This window comes from Ceratotherium simum, chromosome 9, assembly GCF_057802395.1.
Source record: "Ceratotherium simum simum isolate JZ-2026a chromosome 9, ASM5780239v1, whole genome shotgun sequence".
In the NCBI taxonomy this organism is placed as follows: Eukaryota; Metazoa; Chordata; class Mammalia; order Perissodactyla; family Rhinocerotidae; genus Ceratotherium; species Ceratotherium simum.
This window is the reverse complement of record NC_141908.1, coordinates 13,953,400-13,974,885: the sequence shown is the minus strand read 5'-3', so window position 1 is coordinate 13,974,885 and position 21,486 is coordinate 13,953,400. Positions and strand designations below refer to the sequence as shown.

At 37.7% G+C, this 21,486-nt stretch overlaps 1 long non-coding RNA gene across 2 annotated transcripts in view; it reads left to right on the top strand.

Moving 5' to 3' along the window:
* The window catches only part of LOC147916239 (uncharacterized), a 72,253-nt gene that overhangs the window by 7,896 nt on the left and 42,871 nt on the right, over nt 1–21,486 (top strand). The window contains exon 3 of one of the 2 annotated variants that reach the window (XR_015553095.1): nt 8,300–8,630. The exons of the other annotated variant lie outside the window; for it this stretch is intronic. This is a non-coding gene — a long non-coding RNA (uncharacterized LOC147916239). Of the gene's footprint in view, nt 1–8,299; nt 8,631–21,486 lie in introns of those variants that run through there. 2 annotated transcript variants of the gene reach the window in all.

The window sequence follows — 21,486 nt, the reverse complement described above, 5'->3', positions numbered from 1 at the left end:
TCTTTCTTCCAGCTCACAGATCCGTTCTTCTGTATCCTCTACTCTGCTCTTGAGTCCCTCTAATGAATTTTTCATTTCCAGTATTGTATTCTTCATTTCTGATTGTTTTTTTTTTATATCTTCCATTTCTTTGTTGACATTCTCACTGAGTTCATCTATTCTTCTCCCCAGATCAGTGAACATCCTTAACACTCTTAGTTTGAACTCTGTGTCAGGTAGGTTGCTCATTTCTGTTTCACTTAGTTCCTTTTCTGGGGTTTTGTCCTGTTCCCTTACTTGGAATGTGTTCTTTTGCCTCCTCATTTTGCCTCTTTCCCTGTGCTTGTGTCTACGTATTAGGTAGGTCAGCTACGTCTCCTGCTCTTGGATAGGTGACTTTATGTATGTGATGCCTTAGGAGGCTTCCAGTGTGCTTCCCTCAGTTCTCAATGTTCCAGGGGTGACCCCTATGTGGGCTACGTGTGTCCTTCTGTTGTGGCCTGTTTGCTCTCCCTGTAGGCGCCCAGGGAGGCTGAGTTATGCTCCTGGCCAGCTGTTGTAATGCTCAGCTGCTTGCAGTTGTTGTAGGCCCTTCAGTCTCTTTATCAGGTGTGGGGCACCCCAGCACAGTTGGCTGTAAGTTCTAATACCACATTAGTGTTGCAGTATTTCTTTTAAGTGAGTAGGCCCCCAGCGTGGCAAGTTGTTAGGCTCAGGGCCTTACAATTGGTATAAGCCTCTAGCCTATTAGGTCTCTTGTCAGCTCTCTGAGGATTAGCAGCTGGGTGGGGCTGGCCTCAGGCACAGGAGCACCCAATTGTTTCAGGCTTTGGAAGGTGGGGCAAACCTCCTATGTGGGTCTTTGAGAAGCACAAGTCTTCTGCAGCTGACAAGCCCTGCCGCCCACAGGTCCACACACACAGTCAACACAGTCCTGCCCCATGTGAGCGCCCCGACCTCCCCAAGTGGACCCAGTCTCTCCACAGCGGGAGCCCCACACACTCCGCCACGGCCGGCCCCACACTCTCCACCCACTCCTTGTGCACACCTGGCCCCGCTCAAGTCGGCTCAGTTGCCAGCCTGCAGAGAATCCAGTCACCAATCTATGCAGTCCCACTAGTTGCCTGAGGGCTTGTTGTTGGGTGGGGCCAGTCTCTAGGGTGGGCTGCCTGCCCTGGCTGAGCTGGATTAAATCGGTTCTCTAGCAGGTGGGGCAGACCCTGGGCTAGCAGGCCTCAGGGAGAACTCCAATGGCGTCTGTGTCAGCACGCCCACACCAGGCCACAACAATGGCCGCTGCCAATGTCCCCGTCCCTGGAGAGGTCTCACCCCTCACCGAGATGCACTCAGGGCCTATTACGTGAGTCTCTTGTCACCAAAGCACTGTGCACCTTTCTTTCTGGTGATTTTAGGATGCTTTCTGAAACGGGTGAGTTTGCGCGTGGGCCCTTTAAGAGCCAGTTTTAGTTTCTTTGTGAACCGGGTTTTCTGGGGGTGCTCCCCAGTGTTTTAGTAGCAGGCAAAGTCAGATATTATGCCGCTGGTCTCGATTGTGCTGCGTCCACACAATGCCCACAGCGGGGGCGCTCCCGGCTCAGGACCCCGCGCCTCCAGGGAGGCTGCGGACCTGTGAGCTGCTCCCGGCGGCCGTGAAGCTGGCGGCTTGTGAAGGCAGCGTTTTTCCTCTCCGGAAGGGAGTCTCTGCCTCTTCTACCCCACTTAGGATTGTCCGTTGTTGCAGGTGTTCCTCTTATCCAGTTTTCAGTTCTGTCTCAGGGGTAATTTTTCCACGAGTAGTTGTAAATTGGCTGTGTCCACGAGAGGAGGTGAGTTCAGAGTCTGCTTACGCTGCCATCTTGACTCCGCCTCTCTGCTATAAATGTTTGACAAAGAAAAAATAATGATAGTTTGGCTTCCAATTTAGAAGTTTCAGTATAGAACTTTACTCTGAGAGACAGATCACTTTTATAGGGAAAACAAGACTGGATTTCTGAAACGTCAAATCTGAGGACCAGACTCAAGACTGTGATACATTCTCTGGAATACTTGATGGCAACAAGGGAAGGTGCTTCATGTAGAGCTAAACTAATCAATCATGGCAATATGTGACTTGCCTTCTGGGAATAAAACTCCAATGACAGGTATGCATTAGAGACTTGGAAGGCACAAATTAAAGAGCCAGACGTTAAGGGAGCTGGGATGGAAAAGCTGAGATTCAACAACAACTCTCTGACTCCACAGCCTGAGTTATGTCTGTCTAGTCTTTTCAACTTTTTATTATAGATTATGAATGTAAAACATGTACAATAAAAGACATTATAGTGTAATGAACCCTCATACACCCATCATCCAGCTTCAACGGCTATCAATTCATGGCCAACTTTGTTTCACTTTTACTCTCATCTACTTCGTCTTGTGCTATAATATTTTGAAGAAAATTTCTACATTTTATTTTACTGTAAATATGGGGACTCTTTAAAAAAACATAATTAAAGTAACACATCTAAATAATTAATAATTTATTAATAAAATCAGTTATCTACTTTGTTTTCAAATTTCCAAATGTCTTTCTTATAAATGTCATAATGACAAGTTTTAATTTTCTTTACGTAAAATTTATGACTTATAAATCTTTAATTTAGAGATTCCTATACCCTCTCTTTTTCTCTATCTTATAGAGTTTCCCACAGTCTGGATTTTGATAATTACTTTGAGGTTGTACAGTGTAGTTTAACATGTAACTCTGTCCTCTGATTTACTAAAAACTAGTAATCAGATCCAGATTTAGTGTTTTTTTTTTTCAGAGCTTCTTTGTAGATGATTTTTCAAAAGTATTTCCTCCATCAGGAAGTAGTAATGTCTGGTTGAATCTCCTTTTTGTTAATTAGCACTTATTAATGACATTGTATAGATCAATTCAAAATAATTGAAAAATGGTAATATATTAATTATATTATTTCTTCCTCATTTTTTTCTTTTAACATTTCTTTAATGACAAACCTCCCTTCATCTACTTTTTGGCTTTCCAGAGGTGCAATTTGCCTAGAAAAGATAGGATAAATATTTGTTTTTCTCCTTATTTCCTAGTTTTCAAAGAAGGGGTTGGTTTCCAAGTCTCTTCCAATAAGACCAATTAGTTTTATTTTCTGTTTTAACAAGAATTTTAAAATTAAACATTTGGTTTTGTTTTTTAACACACTTTAATATTTTATTTTAAATATATTGAACATTTTTTAATAAAAATGTGTAAGCCTAAAGAAAAGTTGAAAATTGTGTAGTGTACAGTCATATGACTACTAATTTTACAATTAACTTCTTACTATATTTGCTTTATCGTACATTCTACCCATCTATCCATGGCCCTATGCATCAACCAGTCAAGTCCTAGTTTTTAACTACTCTATTATGTTATCTTTCATCTATTATTAAAACATTGCTTGAGACACACAGGGTTCTTAGTGTCCTTATCCTCATAAATATGGCATTCAAAGTTGGCCCCTAAATAGTTACATGAGGATGAACGAATGGATGGATGGATGAATTGATGGATGGGTACATGAAAGGATAAAGAGAGAGAATGAAACTGAAAAGAGTGGAATGAAAACAAAGCTCTTCTATCTCTTCTCATCCATTTCCCTTCACCCTGTGTATTTCTTACCTTGCCAGTTTGTTGCAACTTTAAAATGGAAAAAAAAATACTGTATATTTTCCAATACTTTAAAATGCTATGCATAGGCAAATTATGATAATAAAACATCACCATGATCACCATTGATAAGATTGAGTGATTAACTCATGTAATCCTCACGAATACCCCCCAAATTTTAGAGGAGGAAATCAAGGCACAAAGACATCAATTAAATTGCATATTTCACATAAGAAATGTGTATATGTTCTTCATCTAACCTACTTTTAGTTTGTGAAAACCTCAGAAATTCTTGCTGCTCAAGAATTACAGTCCCCAGGAGATTATGCCCATAATATTTTTCACTTACCTAAGTGTTGTCATGTGTTTTTCTTACTTGTGAAGACACACTAGTTTCTTTTCCTTGGAAATTAAGCTTTACTAGTATATGTGAGTTAAGATGTCCAAATGATGATTTCTTGCAAACTGGATCATCATCTGAAAATACTGCTGATTTCAGCATACTCTGAATTTCCAAGCACGAGTCTTCATGCAGCATGGCAATGTTGCCGGCTCCGATATCAGTTCTCCTACAGTAAAGCCAGCAATATGAGGTTAAAACCAAAAGCACTCATCCCCTTTCCTTGCTTCTCTAAGTGTCCTTCATATGCAAATATTGGTTTTTTAAAGCTTTGTATCCCTGAACTTCACAAGGCAGATAGAAGTTACAAATCTTTAAAAGCCCAGATGGCTTCATGCTGAGCTCACACTGAAGTTTCCGCTAATTACCAGTTCTTGAGGTTTATTACAGGGAAACTTATACGCAGAGAATATCAAGAAGCCGAAGCTTCCCAAACTCTAACTCCTTGGCTTCCTGGCACCAGAATCCACCCTCCACCACGGAGGCAGACAACAAAGGACACCCACCTGCAAATTCCCTTATCTCGCCATCCCCCCTCCCTGCAAGCAGCCTCACAAAGCCAAACACAGGCTGGCAGGAAAGCGCCAACTAGCAAGCCCACAGGCTCCCCCTCCTTGCAAGCAGCCACATTCCTTGCAACATTTAAAACCCCTTGCCTCTCATCTTTTGGGGAGATGGGATGAACTTGAGGGCTCACTCTTGTCTCCCGGCTGACATCACCCAAAACAAAAACCCTTTCCTTGCCATAAGCCTGGCATTCCAGTGTTTATTTGGCTCTTCTTGTGTGGCGAGTAAAGAAGTTGTGTTTGTGTCCGGTAACAGCAATAGTTCCTTGCATGGCTTATTTAACCCTAAATGCTAAATTTTACCTATTGCCCAAAACTTATTGCTAGATAGCTTTCTTCAAAGAAAAAAAATTCAAAGAAAAGAAGAAGAAGTAGAGAGTCTGTTGGGGATAAAAAATTATGATGTGCTGAGTGAACAAGTTGTTCTCTTTCACTTGAATCAAAGAACAGATATGTCATGTTTCCCTGAGGAAATTAATCTTAAATTTTGTACCTTTCAGTTGCCAGAATATTAATGGAGCTGAATTATAATAAAGCACTTAATCCTGTGAACTCAGTAGTTCTTACTCTTACTCTTCATATTTCCTGCCTTCAGATATTTAAGGATAAGATGGAAAAAAAGTTAGAGTTTATGTGAATTAGCAAGTAGTGAGAAAATCCAAAAATGTGAATTAAATAGAAAGTAAAGGCCCCCCTTGTGAATTTCCTCAAAGTTCTACTGTTTTTAGACCAATTTGGTCAACTTTTATTGATGGCCTCCATATCTGAATTAGTAAAAATACAGAGGAAAGAATTCATTATTAATAAAATAAACAGCCTGGAACTCTAGATTTACTGCATATCTAACAAAAAGGAGAAAACAAAAAGCATGAACTGAGTTTGAAATGTGGTGACATGAAGTTGAATACATTCCCGTTATTTTTCCAACTTAATGTATACATAATATAATGGTAAAATCGTGTTAAATAATACTCTGATTTCTTGGGCAAGATGGACATGAAATCATCTCCTTACCTCTGTATGGTTTCCTTTCTTCAGTCTCTTCCACTTTCAGTCTTCCTGAACATTCTTTCCACATCTATCCCTCTTGTGCCCTTGTAACTTAGTTAATAACTTTTTTTTCTGCCTAGACTGCCCTTGTTACTCATGTCAAAAGCACCCACTTATCAAGTACAATTCAGCTAAAAGGCTACTTCATCTTGTCAGCAGGTCCTAAAAGTCCCCACTTCTGCAGCACTTATTAGTATCCCGCTTTGGGGATTCTCCTCTGTGTTCATGTGACACTTGGTGATTGGTATGGTTAAACTTCTGAATTGTTGCCCATCTAGTGGGTGTAAAGTGGTGTGCCATTGTTGTCTTAGTTGTTTTATTCCCCCCTCTTTTGTAGAGCGTATGTATTTTCTACCATGATTATCATTATGATATCACTAATTACACAATAATTTGATACTTATTTTCTTGTTTATTTCAAATATTGACTGTGTACTACCTGAGGTCCCAAACTCATTCATTCTTATCTCTTTATCAGTAATATCTGGCACAGAACTATTCCTTTTCAAGGCATTCTATCAACTATTAAAAGATAATCACTAACTGTCACATTGAAGCATTATGTATTTAGATTGACTGAACATTAATGAAATCTAAGTATTTAAAATATTTCAAAAGGCATTTATTTCTCACATTTATGTGAAATTTATTTTATCCTATAAATTCTGTTATTGTTTCCACGTTGGCATGTTGTACTCTACCAAAATATCTGTAGAGGTTGGCAAGTTCCACTATCACAGGTACACATTCACACTACCAGCCTGTCAAGCAAAATGCTTTTGATTCTTAAAAATTTTTTAGGGGAAGATGTGTATTTGTGGGGTTATTTGTTTTTTTATATTCTTGCTTTCCTTTCAGTGAAACTGTCCTTATATATAAACCAGAATCATTGTGTTCTAACCAACTGAAATTACAGAAAACATATTTCAGTTTTTGCCTGCCCATTCACATCACATGATTAAAAAAAAAAAAAAAACTCTAACATTAGGTAATAGAAATAAAAGTTAAAAAAATAAAGACCATTTTAGTTGAATAAGAAAATAAACTAGTCAATGTTCTCCCATTATTCAACCTCTGTTCCCAAAAGAGAGGATTTTCACATTATGGGTATCTTAACTCATAATGGATATGGCTATCTAGAGATATAATATAATGTAAATAACTGCTTCCCGCCCTCCCCTCCTTGCTCCTTAGATTGAGAGTTGGCTTCCGTTGATCCCCAATTTGGGGTTGCTTCATTTACTTACGTGGAGGAAGATGATAAATTTTAAGTTGAAGTCCAAAGTCGCTTGAACAAATAGATCTCCAGGGGCCCCACTCCCTACTGAGTCTCAGTCCGAGCCCTACCTCCCCTCTACCCTGCTCCACTGGTTTGAGATGCTGATAAATTTGAGATTTTTCTGACCCTTGTCCTCTAAAAGTATTAGGTTAGAAGTGGGGAGATTTTCTTTCACTGGTTTGTTACCTGTAAGAAACATTTAGAGAAATTAATTCTGATTGTCTTAAATATTTTATCAAATTAGGGAGACAAGATTTGTTAAAATAAGAATGAAAAGGGCCGGCCTGGTGGCTTAGCGGTTAAGTGCGCGCGCTCCGCTGCTGGCGGCCCGGGTTCGGATCCCGGGCGTGCACCGACGCACCGCTTCTCCGGCCATGCTGAGGCCGTGTCCCACATACAGCAACTAGAAGGATGTGCAGCTATGACATACAACTATCTGCTGGGGCTTTGGGGGAAAAAATAAATAAATAAAATCTTTAAAAAAAAAAAAAAGAATGAAAACATTTTACAGGCAAGATCATGCTAGTCAGACAAAGTTATGTCTGATTTAGCAATAGACTATTTTAACAAAAACATGTACAGAGTATGAACCTTGAAGATACATCTGCCCCTCTATTTTTCAAGAGGAGAAAGGGCAAACCAACAGAGGAAATTTCTGAATGTACAAGCTGACTTCTTGTTTCTTTCTTTATCACAGGAAATGTTAGAAATTCTAAACTGAAATTTGTAAAATGTACTCTATACCTTAGTGGGTAGAGGTAATTTAAACAGGTTGTAGGCTACATATTTAGAAAGGAAATTTAGCCCTTCATTTCTATATAATTGATATTTCTAAAATAAATGGTGAAATGATCACACATTTGGTGAAAGATAAAAAAGAGATTAAGAGGTTAATAGACAACTCATGGTTGATGCTATGATTGAGAGTGATGGAAAATATTAGAAAAATAGTATCTTCCAGAACAATACTCATCAGGATAGTTTTGTCCAAGAATCTATATTTTAGAAGTTGGATTTGTTTCAAGAAGTCCTTAGGGAAGTGTTACTAAAATGTATCTACTTTACTGTCTACTATCTACTGCTAGTGTCCTAGCAATTAACTGATATAACTGTCCATATCCATTGTCTCTTCATTATAAATATTGAAGATTTGTACTTTGAAAGATATGTTCCATAAAGACAAAGATCATGTTTGTCTTGTCCTTTATTGTAGACTCTGTTTCCATCACAATCTCTGTCTCGAAGTTGATAATTCAATCAACATACATTGAATAAATGAATTACCATAGGAACCTCAAATGTTTAATTCTTTCTAAACCATATCTACTTGTGTCTCTACTCATGTCAAATCAATAAACAGAAACCTCATTAAATTGCAGTTTGGAGGCCAAAAGGGGGAGATCTCACACCCTACATTACAGCAGAACCCAACAGGAAGAAGAAAGACTTCCTCTTCTTGCCCAAAGAAGTTCAGCCAATAAGAGACTGTCACAATTCAGCCAATGAAAAGCCACTACACATCGAACTCCCAATTCCTCCAATGGATTCTTTGTTTACAACAGCCCTCCCAACTTCCTGTCCCCCCACTATAAAAGAGTTTCTCCTCCCTTGCTGCTGGGGGACTTGCACTTGTCAAACATGGTTGTAGACTGCCAGTTGCAATTCTTTACTCATCCCAAGAAGCCAATTTTTGCTGGAGAAATAAATTTGTTTGGCTATTTGTTTAAGGTCAACACCCACATACTCCATCAACAAATATCTTTAACTTTTCTGTATACAAATACACTCACAGTAGGATGAGTAGCTTTTATTCTTTCAACTATTTTTTTTAGTATTTTTCTGTATGTGTCAGGAGTACTGGGAAACTAAGATGGACAAAAACACAAAAACTTTCTTTGCTGTATAGAATTTATGATTTCCCAATGATAGATATCAAATAAATATTTACACAAATGAACATATTATTATACACTGACAAAATTGCTTTTGAAGCATCTATGATGCACAGAACGTATAACATTTATACCTGACCTAGAGTGGAGATAACATCCTCCAGCTAAGAAAAAAATAGGTATGAAATATAAGATTCCTCTAGAATGTAAGATTTATGAGGGCAAGTCAAGATTCATGTTTGTTTTCTGCTGAGTCCCCAGCACTGGGTACAGTGAATTGCATATTGTAAGCACTCAATAAATATTGATTATATAAATTATGAATGGGAAAATGAAACAAGACTTGAAATCTGAAGTGTCGATAAGAAAGGGAGAACAGAATTCCATACAAAGCCTTCTGCAAAAGCTATGTGTAATAGTATGTGGCATTACAGACCCTGATATTTTTAGGAATAAAGAGCAATTTAGTGTGGTTGAAGTGTCAAAAGTGAAGAACTTGCTGTGAGAATGCACTGGAAAGGTTCTGGCTGCATAAGACCTGTTGTCCATCTTAAGGAACACAGTTAATATTCTCAGATCAATGAGGAACCATCAATTGATTAGACAATGACTACAATAGCCTTTTGTAGGACATCACTCTGGTTAAAATATGGTGAATGGGCGTACGAGAGATAAGAATAAACCTTGGAGATGAATAAAGAAAGAATATAAGTTAGGGCATTGGCTTCAATTGCATAGGCAGAAAACAACACTCGTTTATAGTAGACTGGCTGTTGTAGGCTGAATAATGGCCTCATAAGGTATCCACATCATAATCCCAAGAACTTGTAATTACGTTACCTTTCATGTAAAGGGAATTTTGTACATGTGATTAAATTAATGATGTAAGGGAGCAGAATTTGCCACCCCAAAATGTGTCTCTTTGGATTGATTATTTTTAAGAACAAAATGCTCAGGAAGAAAGTTTGAACTTCCCCCTAACTGCCTAAAAGAATTTAAGATAGAAGGCCTGTTTCAGGAAAGAGTTAATGCCATAGATAACTATGGTATAACATGAACAAGGTATGGCGGACAGGGAGGAACCTAGCAAGGCCCATTTCATAAAAGTCCTCTCCATGTCCCATTGCTTCTGCAAGGCTTGGCAAATATTTGTTTACCAAACATTTGCTTTTCCATCTCCATGTGAATTGCCTCCTTTTTTTTGAAGTACAAACCACTTCCCCAGACATCCTCTTTTGTCTTTAGCTGAAGATAGTATTTAAGGTGGTGGCTTCAGCTGTTTTGGCAAGTTACTCAGTTCTCCTGGGTTTCTTCCGTGCATACATGTTATTAAACTTTTTTGATTTTCTCCTGTTATTCTGTTTCATGTCAATTTAATTCTTAGATCTGCCAGAAGAACCTAGAAGGGTAGAGGAAAATTTATTCCTCCCCTGTAATGATCTTGAAATGAAAAAATTAACCCGGATTGTTTGAGGAGGCCCAATGTAATAACATATTTTTATAAGGGGAAGCTAGAGGGGCATGATCAGAGAGAGAGAAATGAGAAAATACTGTGATGATGGCATTGAAGATGGAGGATATGGTCTAGATACAGCCTCTAGAATCTGGAAAACTAGTATAGGCATAGATGGCGATGGTGAAGAGTACAAATATTCAATGAAATTAATAAAGATAACTTGGACTTAGTTTGGATATGGCGCATGAGATAAGAGGGATTGTCAAGAATGGCTCCTAGGCAACTTTGGGGAGTGGTCCCCTTATTTGAGGTTAGGAACAGCAAAAGAGGAACAACAGAGTTGGAGCAGGAAGATTATAGAATTCCTTTTTGAATTTACTGAGAATGAGTTGCATTTAAGATATGCAAAAGGAAATGTCAAGTAGGCCATTGAGATTATGCTTCTGAATCTCAAAGAAGAGATTCAGGCTGGAGGGCCTATGGGGGATGAAAAATATTCACTGACTTCAATGACAGTGAAGTTCTGAATGAGAGCTGTTTAGAGTGAGATATGGGGCAGAAGCCAGACCAGAGTGGAGTGAGGAGAGGCTTACAAGTAAGAAAGTGGAGATAGCTGGTGTGAATACTTTTTTTCAAGTAGTTTGGCTATGAAGTGGAGGAGAGAGAATTCTAGAAGGATATGAGGTTAAGGGAAGTTTAAAATATTTTCAAAGTTTTAGTTTGTTTAATATCAGAGACCTTATATACATGTTCACAGCAAGGATTTTTTTAAAGACAGAAATGTTAAATATAAAGAAGAAAAAAACATAATTTTTATTATGTAAGTTTTTAGTTTCTAAAACATGAGAGGAGATAGGGACAAAATCATGGAGTCATTGTCCATAGATAAGAGAATGACCAATATCTGTAATATAACAATAGAGGAGAAGTTAAAAAGGGTTAATATAGATAGAAGTGAGTGAGAGTTTTGAAAGCAAGAGGCTAAGAGAATTTGTGAATAATAGAATGTGTGGTGCATGTGTGTATGTGTACACACACATGTATATATATACACATATATGTGTAAATACCATTTATCAATTATGTATATGGAGAGAGAGAGATTGAGAGAGTAAGATTCATTCACTAAGATGGAGGCTGGCTGGATAGAGTGTTGCTCAGAAAATAGAAGTAGGCTTAGATTTTGAGTGATAGAATTTAGTATTTTGTATCTCTGTATCCTTAGAATCTTGCAAATGTCTGACAAATAAAGGGCACACAACAAATTTGACTACTTTCTTCTTTATTTATCTGTAGATTTTCTTACCATAATCACTGTTCACACACTGTTTAATATCACTACTGTTTGAATAAATAAACTCTCCTGTGGATATATTGTTTTTTGAGTATTTCAATAGAAATGATGTGCAAAGCCCTTCCTACATCCTTATTTATCCATTATTATTATTATTATCCACTATCTCATGTCTTTTACCTCATTTAATAAAATGAGGACCATGCCCCAGGCACTTTGTTTTCTACATACTACGTGAAAAAGAAAAGAAGGAGATGAGTAAAGGAGTGAAACTGAGTGAGGGAGATAAATTTGTTTGAGATTAGATAGGAAAGCATAGAATAGATACAAATGTACAATACTAACTCAAATGAAAAGACAAAGACAGAGTAACAACGATTTGTGGAAACAGAACACAAAAGAGAATATTTAAGTAAATAAATACTGACAAAGGTGATGACGCGATGACGATAAAAATGGAGGAAAGAGGGTACAGAATCCTCCCCCCCTGCCCCTTCCTCGTCATCTTTAACCCATTAGCTGCAACACATTTGGAACTTTAAGGGTGAAATAGACAAAAATGGATGGAAATGAATTAAAATTATTATACATGAGTAGCTCTTTTGCGGAGGTATTATTCTTGGTATTTTCAGGAAAGAAAAGAGAAGAACAGTTTGATTAGGGTGACTGCAGAGGTTGTCAACATTCACGATATTTAAGGTCTTTGTTGCTTTCTTTAGTTAGTTTTAACTGCATATTTTAAAATATAATTGACGTTTAACAACACTATTTTGCATTCATCCGTGACTGTCATTTTTTATATGTTTGCTAAATCTATATTCTTCTTTGTTTAAAAAAGTAGGAAAAAGTACCAAAAAAATGGCGTATAACATTCTTTAAAAATATGCAGACTAGGCCAGCATGTTTCATATTTATAAGGTCTAGCTACACTTGATTATATTGCATTCAGTTTCTTGGAAGAGAGCAAGGTAATTGATTATATTATTGTATAAATAAAATGCCAGTGAAAATAATATTTTAAAACCAGTTTGAACCACCCCTATGATGTTGTACATAAAAAGACAATTCAAGAAGAAATCAATATAATTGAGTAAAAAGACAAATCTCTGTTGCCACCAATCATATAAATAACACACATTGCAAGCTCTGTGCTGTTATTAACTACAGTTTTGTATGCCTCACTGTAGCCAAATATGGAAGCAGGTGTGCATACATATATTTAACTAATGGGAAAACTGTTTTTCTCTATTTCCTAAGGTAGTATGGCTTACATGTTTCTATCAGAGTTTCATTCTTAAAGCAAATGAGTTTTGAACTAAAGTATTGAAAGAGATGCTGAGCTTAAGAAGAGTAAAGTGGAATATGTTCTAAGAGAGAGTGGATTGAGCGATAGCATGGAATAGTAGTTATTAGGAACAAAGGGAGAAATTAAGGATGTCGAATAGAACGAGGGTGTGCTATATTGGCATTCAACAAAAATAAGATAAGAAAGGTGTTTGATCTGAGAGAAAGAATAAGAAAAATAAAGTAGGACTGTCTGAAAGAAATTTTCAGCTGACAGCATGATAGATTTATAGAGTGAGGTGGCATTTTCCTATCTGTAAGTAGAAGGTTGTATTGGTGAGCATGAGCTAACATTTGTTTAATTCATTGAGCTTGTGCTAAAAGTCCCAAAGAAATTTGCTTTAAAATTTAACATGCTTAAAACTTTAAAATGTTAGGCCACGAATGATTAAGCTATTGTCTCTTATTTAAGTCATGGAGATCTAATACACTCTGTTGAAATGGTGCAGCATCCAGTTACATTTATACTGATTTTATAGCATCAGGACAAAACTACAAAATAATCACATGGTTCAGAATGGCTTAAGAACAATAATCTCAACCATTTGGAAGATAATAAGACAAAGTATGTTGATTACAAAAGCTAAAATAATCACATTCCTCCAGTAGAACTGGTTTAAAAATAAATAAGACTGTGTGTACACTGGGGAGAGAAATTGAGTAACTAAACATGAAGTTTACTGAATATGTTGTAGGGAGTGGAGAATATTGCTAAAGTTTAACTTGTAGAGTGTCTTATTTTTTTTTTTAATCATGATTATTACAGTTTAAGGAATAAAGATTTTCTGCAACTAAACTGATTGAATCTTTCTCATGGGACTTGATATATGTTACATCTTATCTAAGATAATATCCACACATAACTACTATGTCATTATGCATCAAATATCTCAGTGGAATCAGAAAAATTCAGTTAGATTTATGTACATTGTCTTAGAGCCTTGGTGGTCTAGCAATTAAGATTTGGGATTCTCACTGCCACAGCCCGGGTTCATTTCCCCATCAGGGAGCCACACCACCCGTCTGTCGACTGTCATACTGTGGTGGCTCTATGTTGCTGATGCTGAAAGCTGTGCCACTGGTATTTTAAACACCAGCAGGGTCATTCATGGTGGACAGGTTTCAGTGGAGCTTCCAGACTAAGATAGACTAGGAAGAAGGACCTGATCACCCACTTCTGAAAAAATTGGCCATGAAAAACCTGTGAATAGGAGCAGAGAACTGTTAACAGTGCCAGAAGGTGAGATCTGCTGTACACAAGGTCACCAGGAATCAGAATCAACCTGACGGCACTAACAACAAAATATTCCCTTTGGGTTACAAAATCACTTTATCTTCAGGCTGTTGTGCTGGCAGATAAACAGCTATAAACTTTAGGGGAATAATTACAATTGAATCGTTCCTAAGTTAATATTGTTTAAAAATCTTTCTCTATTCTAGCTATTAATCCTATTTTGTACTGCAGCTAAAATATCAACCACCGTATGTTTTTGGAACAAATTCATAACTCCAGGAACTAAGTGGATTATTTTACTAATTTTTCATGCAATCATTCATATAATTACATATGTCCAAGTAAACTTTGGGTGGGAGATGAGTATTTCTCCTTTTCACATTAATTAAACTGCATATTACAAGAGATGAAAATGTTGCATGTGTTTCACATGTGTGTATGTGCTATGATATTTGGCAAAGAGAGTAAAATAGGCAAAAAAAAAAAATAGCTATTATATAGCTGCAGACTATAGAAGAGCATTAATCTTCCACATCCATTTGACCTATCCAATCAAGATTGAAGATTGATAATAGAGTGATATTGACATATTTCATTTACCCAAGGAGAATATATTCTAATCATATCTACTCTACTCTTTTTTAATTCACACAGTTTGACAGAAATAGCAATATATGTAATGATATGAAGTAAATATCTACTTTGTCCAGAGGAATAATTTAATATCCAGCTTGGGGAGAGTGGAAACCCTGAGGGGTAAATTTACTTCATATTTCTCACTGTGCTGCTTTCTAATAACTTTGGTTCTTGGAGTGCTGATAGTGACATGCATGACATGAAAGAGATTTGAGTAAATACGGTCAATATAGGGAATATTAGAAGCAGTGGGGATAGATAATGGAAAGAAATGGGAAGACTGACTGATGTAGAGGGATTTTGGCCCAAATTAAAAATGAATTAAACATAAAAATTTAAGATAAATTTGGGTATAAATTTAAGATAAATAAATATGGTTTGTACATCTCCCATGTCACCCCAATCATACTCAATAAGTTTCTAAATTACTTACTAGTGCCCCGTGGAGTTGTTTCATTTTATCTATAATCTACCAAATTGTATCTCTTTGATTTTTAATTTATCTTTGAAATTCAATGAGGTGAACTCTCAGAATTTGACATAGACATAGGTAGAGCTAAAGTTATTTATAGGAGGCCCACAAAATTGGGGTGATATAGTTTTACTTTCATGTACTTTATAATATTTATTTTATTACTTTTAAGCACAAACTCAATTCTGTAATTCCATCTATAGCAAGTTTGAGAGGTATGCTTGCATAATTTATCATTTAATTACATATGTTTAATTGTATTGTAGGCATCATGTACTCTCCAATCTGTAGATTCTAACACGTTTTGTGAGCAGGAAGAGTGTTTTACTTCTCTTTGTTTTCTTAACTCATTATAGGTGATCAATTTATTTTATATTCTTCACAGACCATCAGTTTATTACTTCATTTTTAAAACATTTGTTTGCTGCATTCTATATGTTAGGGGTTATATTAGACATGAAAGTTACAAATATAAACAAGTTATAATCTCCAATTCTGACAACAAGAAATTATAACTCTAAGGTATTTGTATTAGTCAAGCCGTTTTAATTACATGTGAACAAAATTCTAATTGCATTGAGATTTAAGGATCCATTAAATAATACAAGCACTAATATAATATGTTAATTGGAGTTAAGGGAAAAAATGTAAAAAAACAGAAGTCACTCCATGAATTCTAGGTGGAAAGGGTTTAATATAGGAATCATGGGCATATATGACTGTAGAGCTGAGGGGATTGGGGTGAGACACATCACCGCTGTCGATCAGGGAATATATCAGTCAGAATTTCAGCAGAGAAGCAGAATCACCGGCAGTGACATAGAATAAGGACTTTATCACAGGGATTTGACCTTACACAATGTGGGAGCTGGCTAAGCAGTTTATTTCCAGCTATTGCTTCTGTGTCAGGTGCTAGGCTGACGTCAGCAAGGCAGGCAGTCAAGAAGAGAAGATGAACGTGGAGTGGAAGAGAGCAAGGACAAACTGGAATGCGTAAGGGCAAAATGTGACCCGTGAGGGTGAGCTGGAACCCACGTGGGCCTCTCATGGCTTCTAACCTTGCCTTCTGTGATATGTGCAACCTGAAATAGAAGCTGGTGTCCTTCATTGCAGAGCTAAACGTGCATCTGTTTGGGGAGTCAGAGAAGCTAGAGGAGATACTGAAGAAGCTGTGAGAGCTGTACGTTGGGCTGCTGCTACATGCCCACAAAGCGAAACAGTGGACTCATCACAACACAAGCTGATGCAGAGCCTGAACCAACACTGACCTGTCAAGAATATCCATGAATGCTGCTTCACTTTCACCTTACAAATTTCACTGAATTTCTTTAGAGGTCAACTTTATCCCAGAACCCCGCAGAGGAGAAAATTCTGTGAAATACAGCTACAGATTAGCTGACACAGAACCAAGCCATCACAGGGAAACTGTGACAAGGTCACTGAAGACTGAAGATCAACCCTAAAGCGCTAAAGCAAGTCATCCTCAAAAGTTCACTGCAAGGCTACTAGGGAATCTCCAAGAAACTCTAATCAACACTCCATCTGCAGCAGCAAAGTCGGTGGTTCTTAGAAGCTCATTAGGAAGCCACTGAATCTCCTGTCTGCTCCACACATCTGACAACAACTGTACTCAGAGAACAATGACTCTTCCTTCTTTTCTCCCTTCCAGACTTCCAAAGAGCTTTTCTTATTGGAAAAACTCAAAGCCAGACCCATAAAGAGAAGAAGACTCTGGAAAATGAGGTTCTTAGTTTCTCTTGCAATGCAGTAAAGCCCTTAAAAGAAGTCCAGGGATGCTGAATCGGCAAGAGAGAATCGAGAAAATATTAGTATTCAATGAGTGTTCTTATGTAGAAGAAGATCGTGTAACGTCCTAAAAGGATCAGGAAACGGATATCAGAGGAGATGATATTTGAGCTGACTCTTAAGGAAAATCGAAATTTCCAGGCAGTGAACATGAAGGGAGAAAGGTGGGGAAGGAGGACAGGAGTGGAAAGGACAGAGCTTAAGCAAAGGCACAGGTAGGCAGAAGCATATGGCTTACACCAAGCATATACGAAGAACTGTAAGAGTTGAGGATAACTGCAGTGTAAGGGGCACAAGGGATGGAGGGAGAGGAGTCTGGAAAGGCATAAGAGGCTTAAAGGCAATGGTGTACCTTGTGAGGAATAACGTGATTAGATGTGTCTTTTAAGCAACCAATAATAGGCAACAGTGAGGGAGAACAACTCAGAGAGTGCAAGACTGAAATCAGTGCAACTAGGTACCTATTTCAGAAAGTTTAAGTAAGATATGGTGGAAAATGAATTAAATCTTGACAATTGGACTAAAAATATGAACCAGAACTGAGAGATAATGAGAGGATCAAATTAATGACAATTGGAGAAGTGTCCTGGGGTACTGGCTTGGTTGGCTGGTGTTCTGTCCATTGCACCAGAGAAGACAGGGAACTAGAAGAATCTGGAGGCAAGTTATGGGTTTGGTTTAAAGCATATAGGAGTTGGTATTCTGTGAACTATTTAAATAATGTTGTTCAGTGTATAGTTGTAAATATGAGTGTTGAACTCACGGAAGAAGCCTGGGTGGAAACATGAATTTAAGAGTAATTATTGAAGCATAGTTGAAATTCAGGCATGAATGAATGTTTGTTGAAAAAACAAGACATGTCATGGAAAAGAAACCTTTTATTAAGTAGTTAATAAGTGCTCAACACTATGCTTCAATTGTGGACTAAAAAAAAAGTGAATAATACATTGTACCTGCCCACACAGCAACAAGTAAATATCTATTTTTGTGTGTGTGTGCGCACACGCATGCATGGTTCAGATTTTAAACTTAAGGAGGTATAAATAATATACTCATAAGCAATTGAACATAAATAGCAAAAATAGTGCATATTTTACAACCAGATTTTTTTTTTTTTTTTTTGCAGGGAAAGATTTGCCCTGAGCTAACATCTGTTGCCAATCTTCCTCTTTTTTATTCCTCTCCCCAAAATCCCAGTACATGGTTGTATATCCTAGTTGTAAGTCATTCTAGTTTTTCTATGTGAGCCACCACCACAGCATGGCAACTGACAGATGGGTGGTGTGGTTCCACAATCAGGAAGTGAAGCTGGGCCGCCGAAGCTGTGAGTGCTGAACTTTAACCACTAGGCCATCAGAGCTGACGCACAACTAGATTTTTTGTTGGATTGTCAGAAACAAATCTCATTACCTTTATGATTTTAGCCTCAGTTTTGTCATCTGTATACTGTTGTAGGGAAAAGGAAATTAGAAAAGCATATATAATAAGTTTTCAACATAGAATTAAAACTCTACAGAGGTGTTATAAGAGTAGCTGTGATTATATATATGTATCAAAGTCTAAAAGAAACATTTAGATATTCAGTCATCTAAATGTTTATAAATGTCCTACAATGGGTTAGACCAGACATCCAAATAATTAGCTCTAACTTCCACGTTTCATGCAGATTTCAGTTTTATATGGAGACAGTACCTAACTACACTAAATAAGTGTATAGATTCTGTCCATGCTTAATTTTTCCATTATTTCTGGCAGTAGAAAACTTATTATTTGGTGGGAAAAATGGCAGCTGAGGTTTCATATTGTGATGATGAACAAATGAAAAAATAAGTACTACTTTTTGTAATCTTGTCTTAGGCACTGATTGATATGTAAGTGCTTCAGCTTTTCTCCAAGACCTGAGCCACTGACAAGGAATTTTAGGGGAAGCATAGATGCGTAATAGAGACACAGAGAGAGATATAGTCATATCTTCTAACTTATTAAGAAGTCTCTGAGTGCCATACTTTCCTCCTTCATGCTCTGCATTCAAACTTTAAAGAGAGAAGCTTGGACATGAATCATGGACAAAACATTGCTCTCATGGACACATAATTAGATAACAGTACTGTAGGGAAAGAGGGTGGCTTTTTCTAGAAGATATTTTGGGATTAAAAATTCTATTTCCTTTTGGTTCTCTTCCTTTATGTCTTCCCTTCCTTTCTTTCTTCATGTGGCTCGATCATATCTGGAGAGTTTAGGAGCATCACTGTGGAGCCCAACTGAAATGACACATAAGTCAAAACTGCCTTAGGACTTGTCACTTAATTGCAAAAGTGTGAAAACCAGCTCTGTCCTCATTTACAAATGTGCCAATGATAAGAGATAGAGATGTGTGGTAATGGATAATTAGGTCCTCATATTTTTTTTATAGTTTAAGTCAGGGCTGACAAACTTTCTCTGTAAATGGCCAGATAGTAAATTTTTGTGTGTGTGTGTGAGGAAGATCAGCCCTGAGCTACCATCCATGCTAATCCTCCTCTTTTTGCAGAGGAAGACCAGCTCTGAGCTAACATCCGTTGCCTAATCCTCCTCCTTTTTTTCCCCCAAAGCCCCCCAGTAGGTAGTTGTACATCATAGTTGCACATCCTTCTAGTTGCTGTATGTGGGACAGGGCCTCAGCATGGCCGGAGAAGCGGTGCGTTGGTGCTCGCCCGGGATCCGAAGCCGGGCCGCCAGTAGCGGAGCACGCACACTTAACTGCCAAGCCGTGGGGCCGGCCCCCAGATAGTAGATATTTTAGGCTTTGAAAGTTATGAGGTCTCTGTTGCAACTCTTCAACTCTGCTGATGCAGCACAAAAACTGCCATAGACAATTTGTAAAGGAATGATGAGGAGACAGTATTAAAGATAAAGACACTCCTATAAAGACCGCCAAGTGAAAATATTTTTAAAAATTTTAAAAAGTTAAAAAAAAAAATCTTATCTTTGATAATGTCTGTAAGCTGGTTACTGAGCCAAACACAGCACCACCCCATTTCCTGATTTTTGTTTGGTAAGATAATATGTTTCCTCTTCTACAAGCTATTTGTAGCTGTTTTGTTTTTGTTGTTACTTGCAGCCTAATTTATCCTAAATGAATTAATTGCTTTTAGCTCAATAAATAATAAAATATCCAACCTTAGCAAATCACTCCTCAATATATAGGTCATTTGTGAAAATTCTGTTAAATGTTAACTAAGTGGTTACTACTAAATGACCTAAATTATAAGTTTGAACCTCACGGGGTCAGGTATAATTGTTCTATTTTATTTTTATGTCTTCCATTTCCTAGAGATTTTCTATAGTTCGGTAAGTTGAAAGAGTAGAGTTAAGTATCATTTTGTTACTGCCCAACGTGGGGCCTTCTGCTCGCTGCAAGACATGCCAACAGTCAAGAGGCAAGGTGGTAGGAGAGAAGGACATTTTTATTACAGCTTGCTGGCAAGAGGGAAGATGGCTGACTAATGTCTGAAAAAAACCATCTTAAGGGGTGCAAAGTCTTACAGCAGTTATATAGGCTGGTGGGTTATTGGGGATGGGGTTAGGAATGTTGACCCTCTGGTGTTACAGACTGGGAGTCGCCACATCCGATCTTTTAGTTTTCACTGATGATGGTTATCACATAGACTCTCTGTTCCGGGATCATCACATTCCTAAGGAAATCAAAACAACAAAGTTATCATCTTATCGCAGCTGGGAGGTACATGCACAAGCAGGGGTCGTAAAATCTATAGAACAGTTAGATCTCCTGGAGGGTGCATAGCCAGCTGGATTAATTTGGCAGAGGTCATTCAGAGTTACAATGGGGCTTCTTTTCTACAACATGGCTTCCCTCATGTCAAGCTTGACCTGAGCCGGGATCAATTTATTCTCTTATTCCACAATAGTCCCTGATCAGCTTTCACGTGCAGGGACTGAGCATGCGAGCGGGGATTTAACGAGAAGTAAAGCAGATCTGGACTCATTACATGCAGCACGCACTCTTGTAGGCAAGGGAGGCATTAATCAGATAATCACAAAATTATGTTCTTACAAAGTGTGATATGTGCTATAAAAGATCAATACAGAGAATCATAACATGCAGATATGATCACTTTTGGGGATTAGAAAAGATTTTCATGAGGAAACAATGCTTGAGTTGAGAGCTGAAAGATGTTTAGGAAAGGGAGAGGGGAGTTTAAGGCAGGGGGAGAACATTTCCAGCAAGGCCCCAAGGCCGTGTCGCATTCACGAACTGAAGGAAAGACATTCACGAACTGAAGGAAAGACATTTACGAACTGAAGGAAAGACAACGTGACAGAACCTCTGAGAGCCTGGGGGATCTTGGTGTGAGATGAGGCTGGGAAGTAAGAAGTGGCTGAACCCTTCAGGAACATGCGGCTTTTGTTATTGGCAAAGTAAAAGAAATGT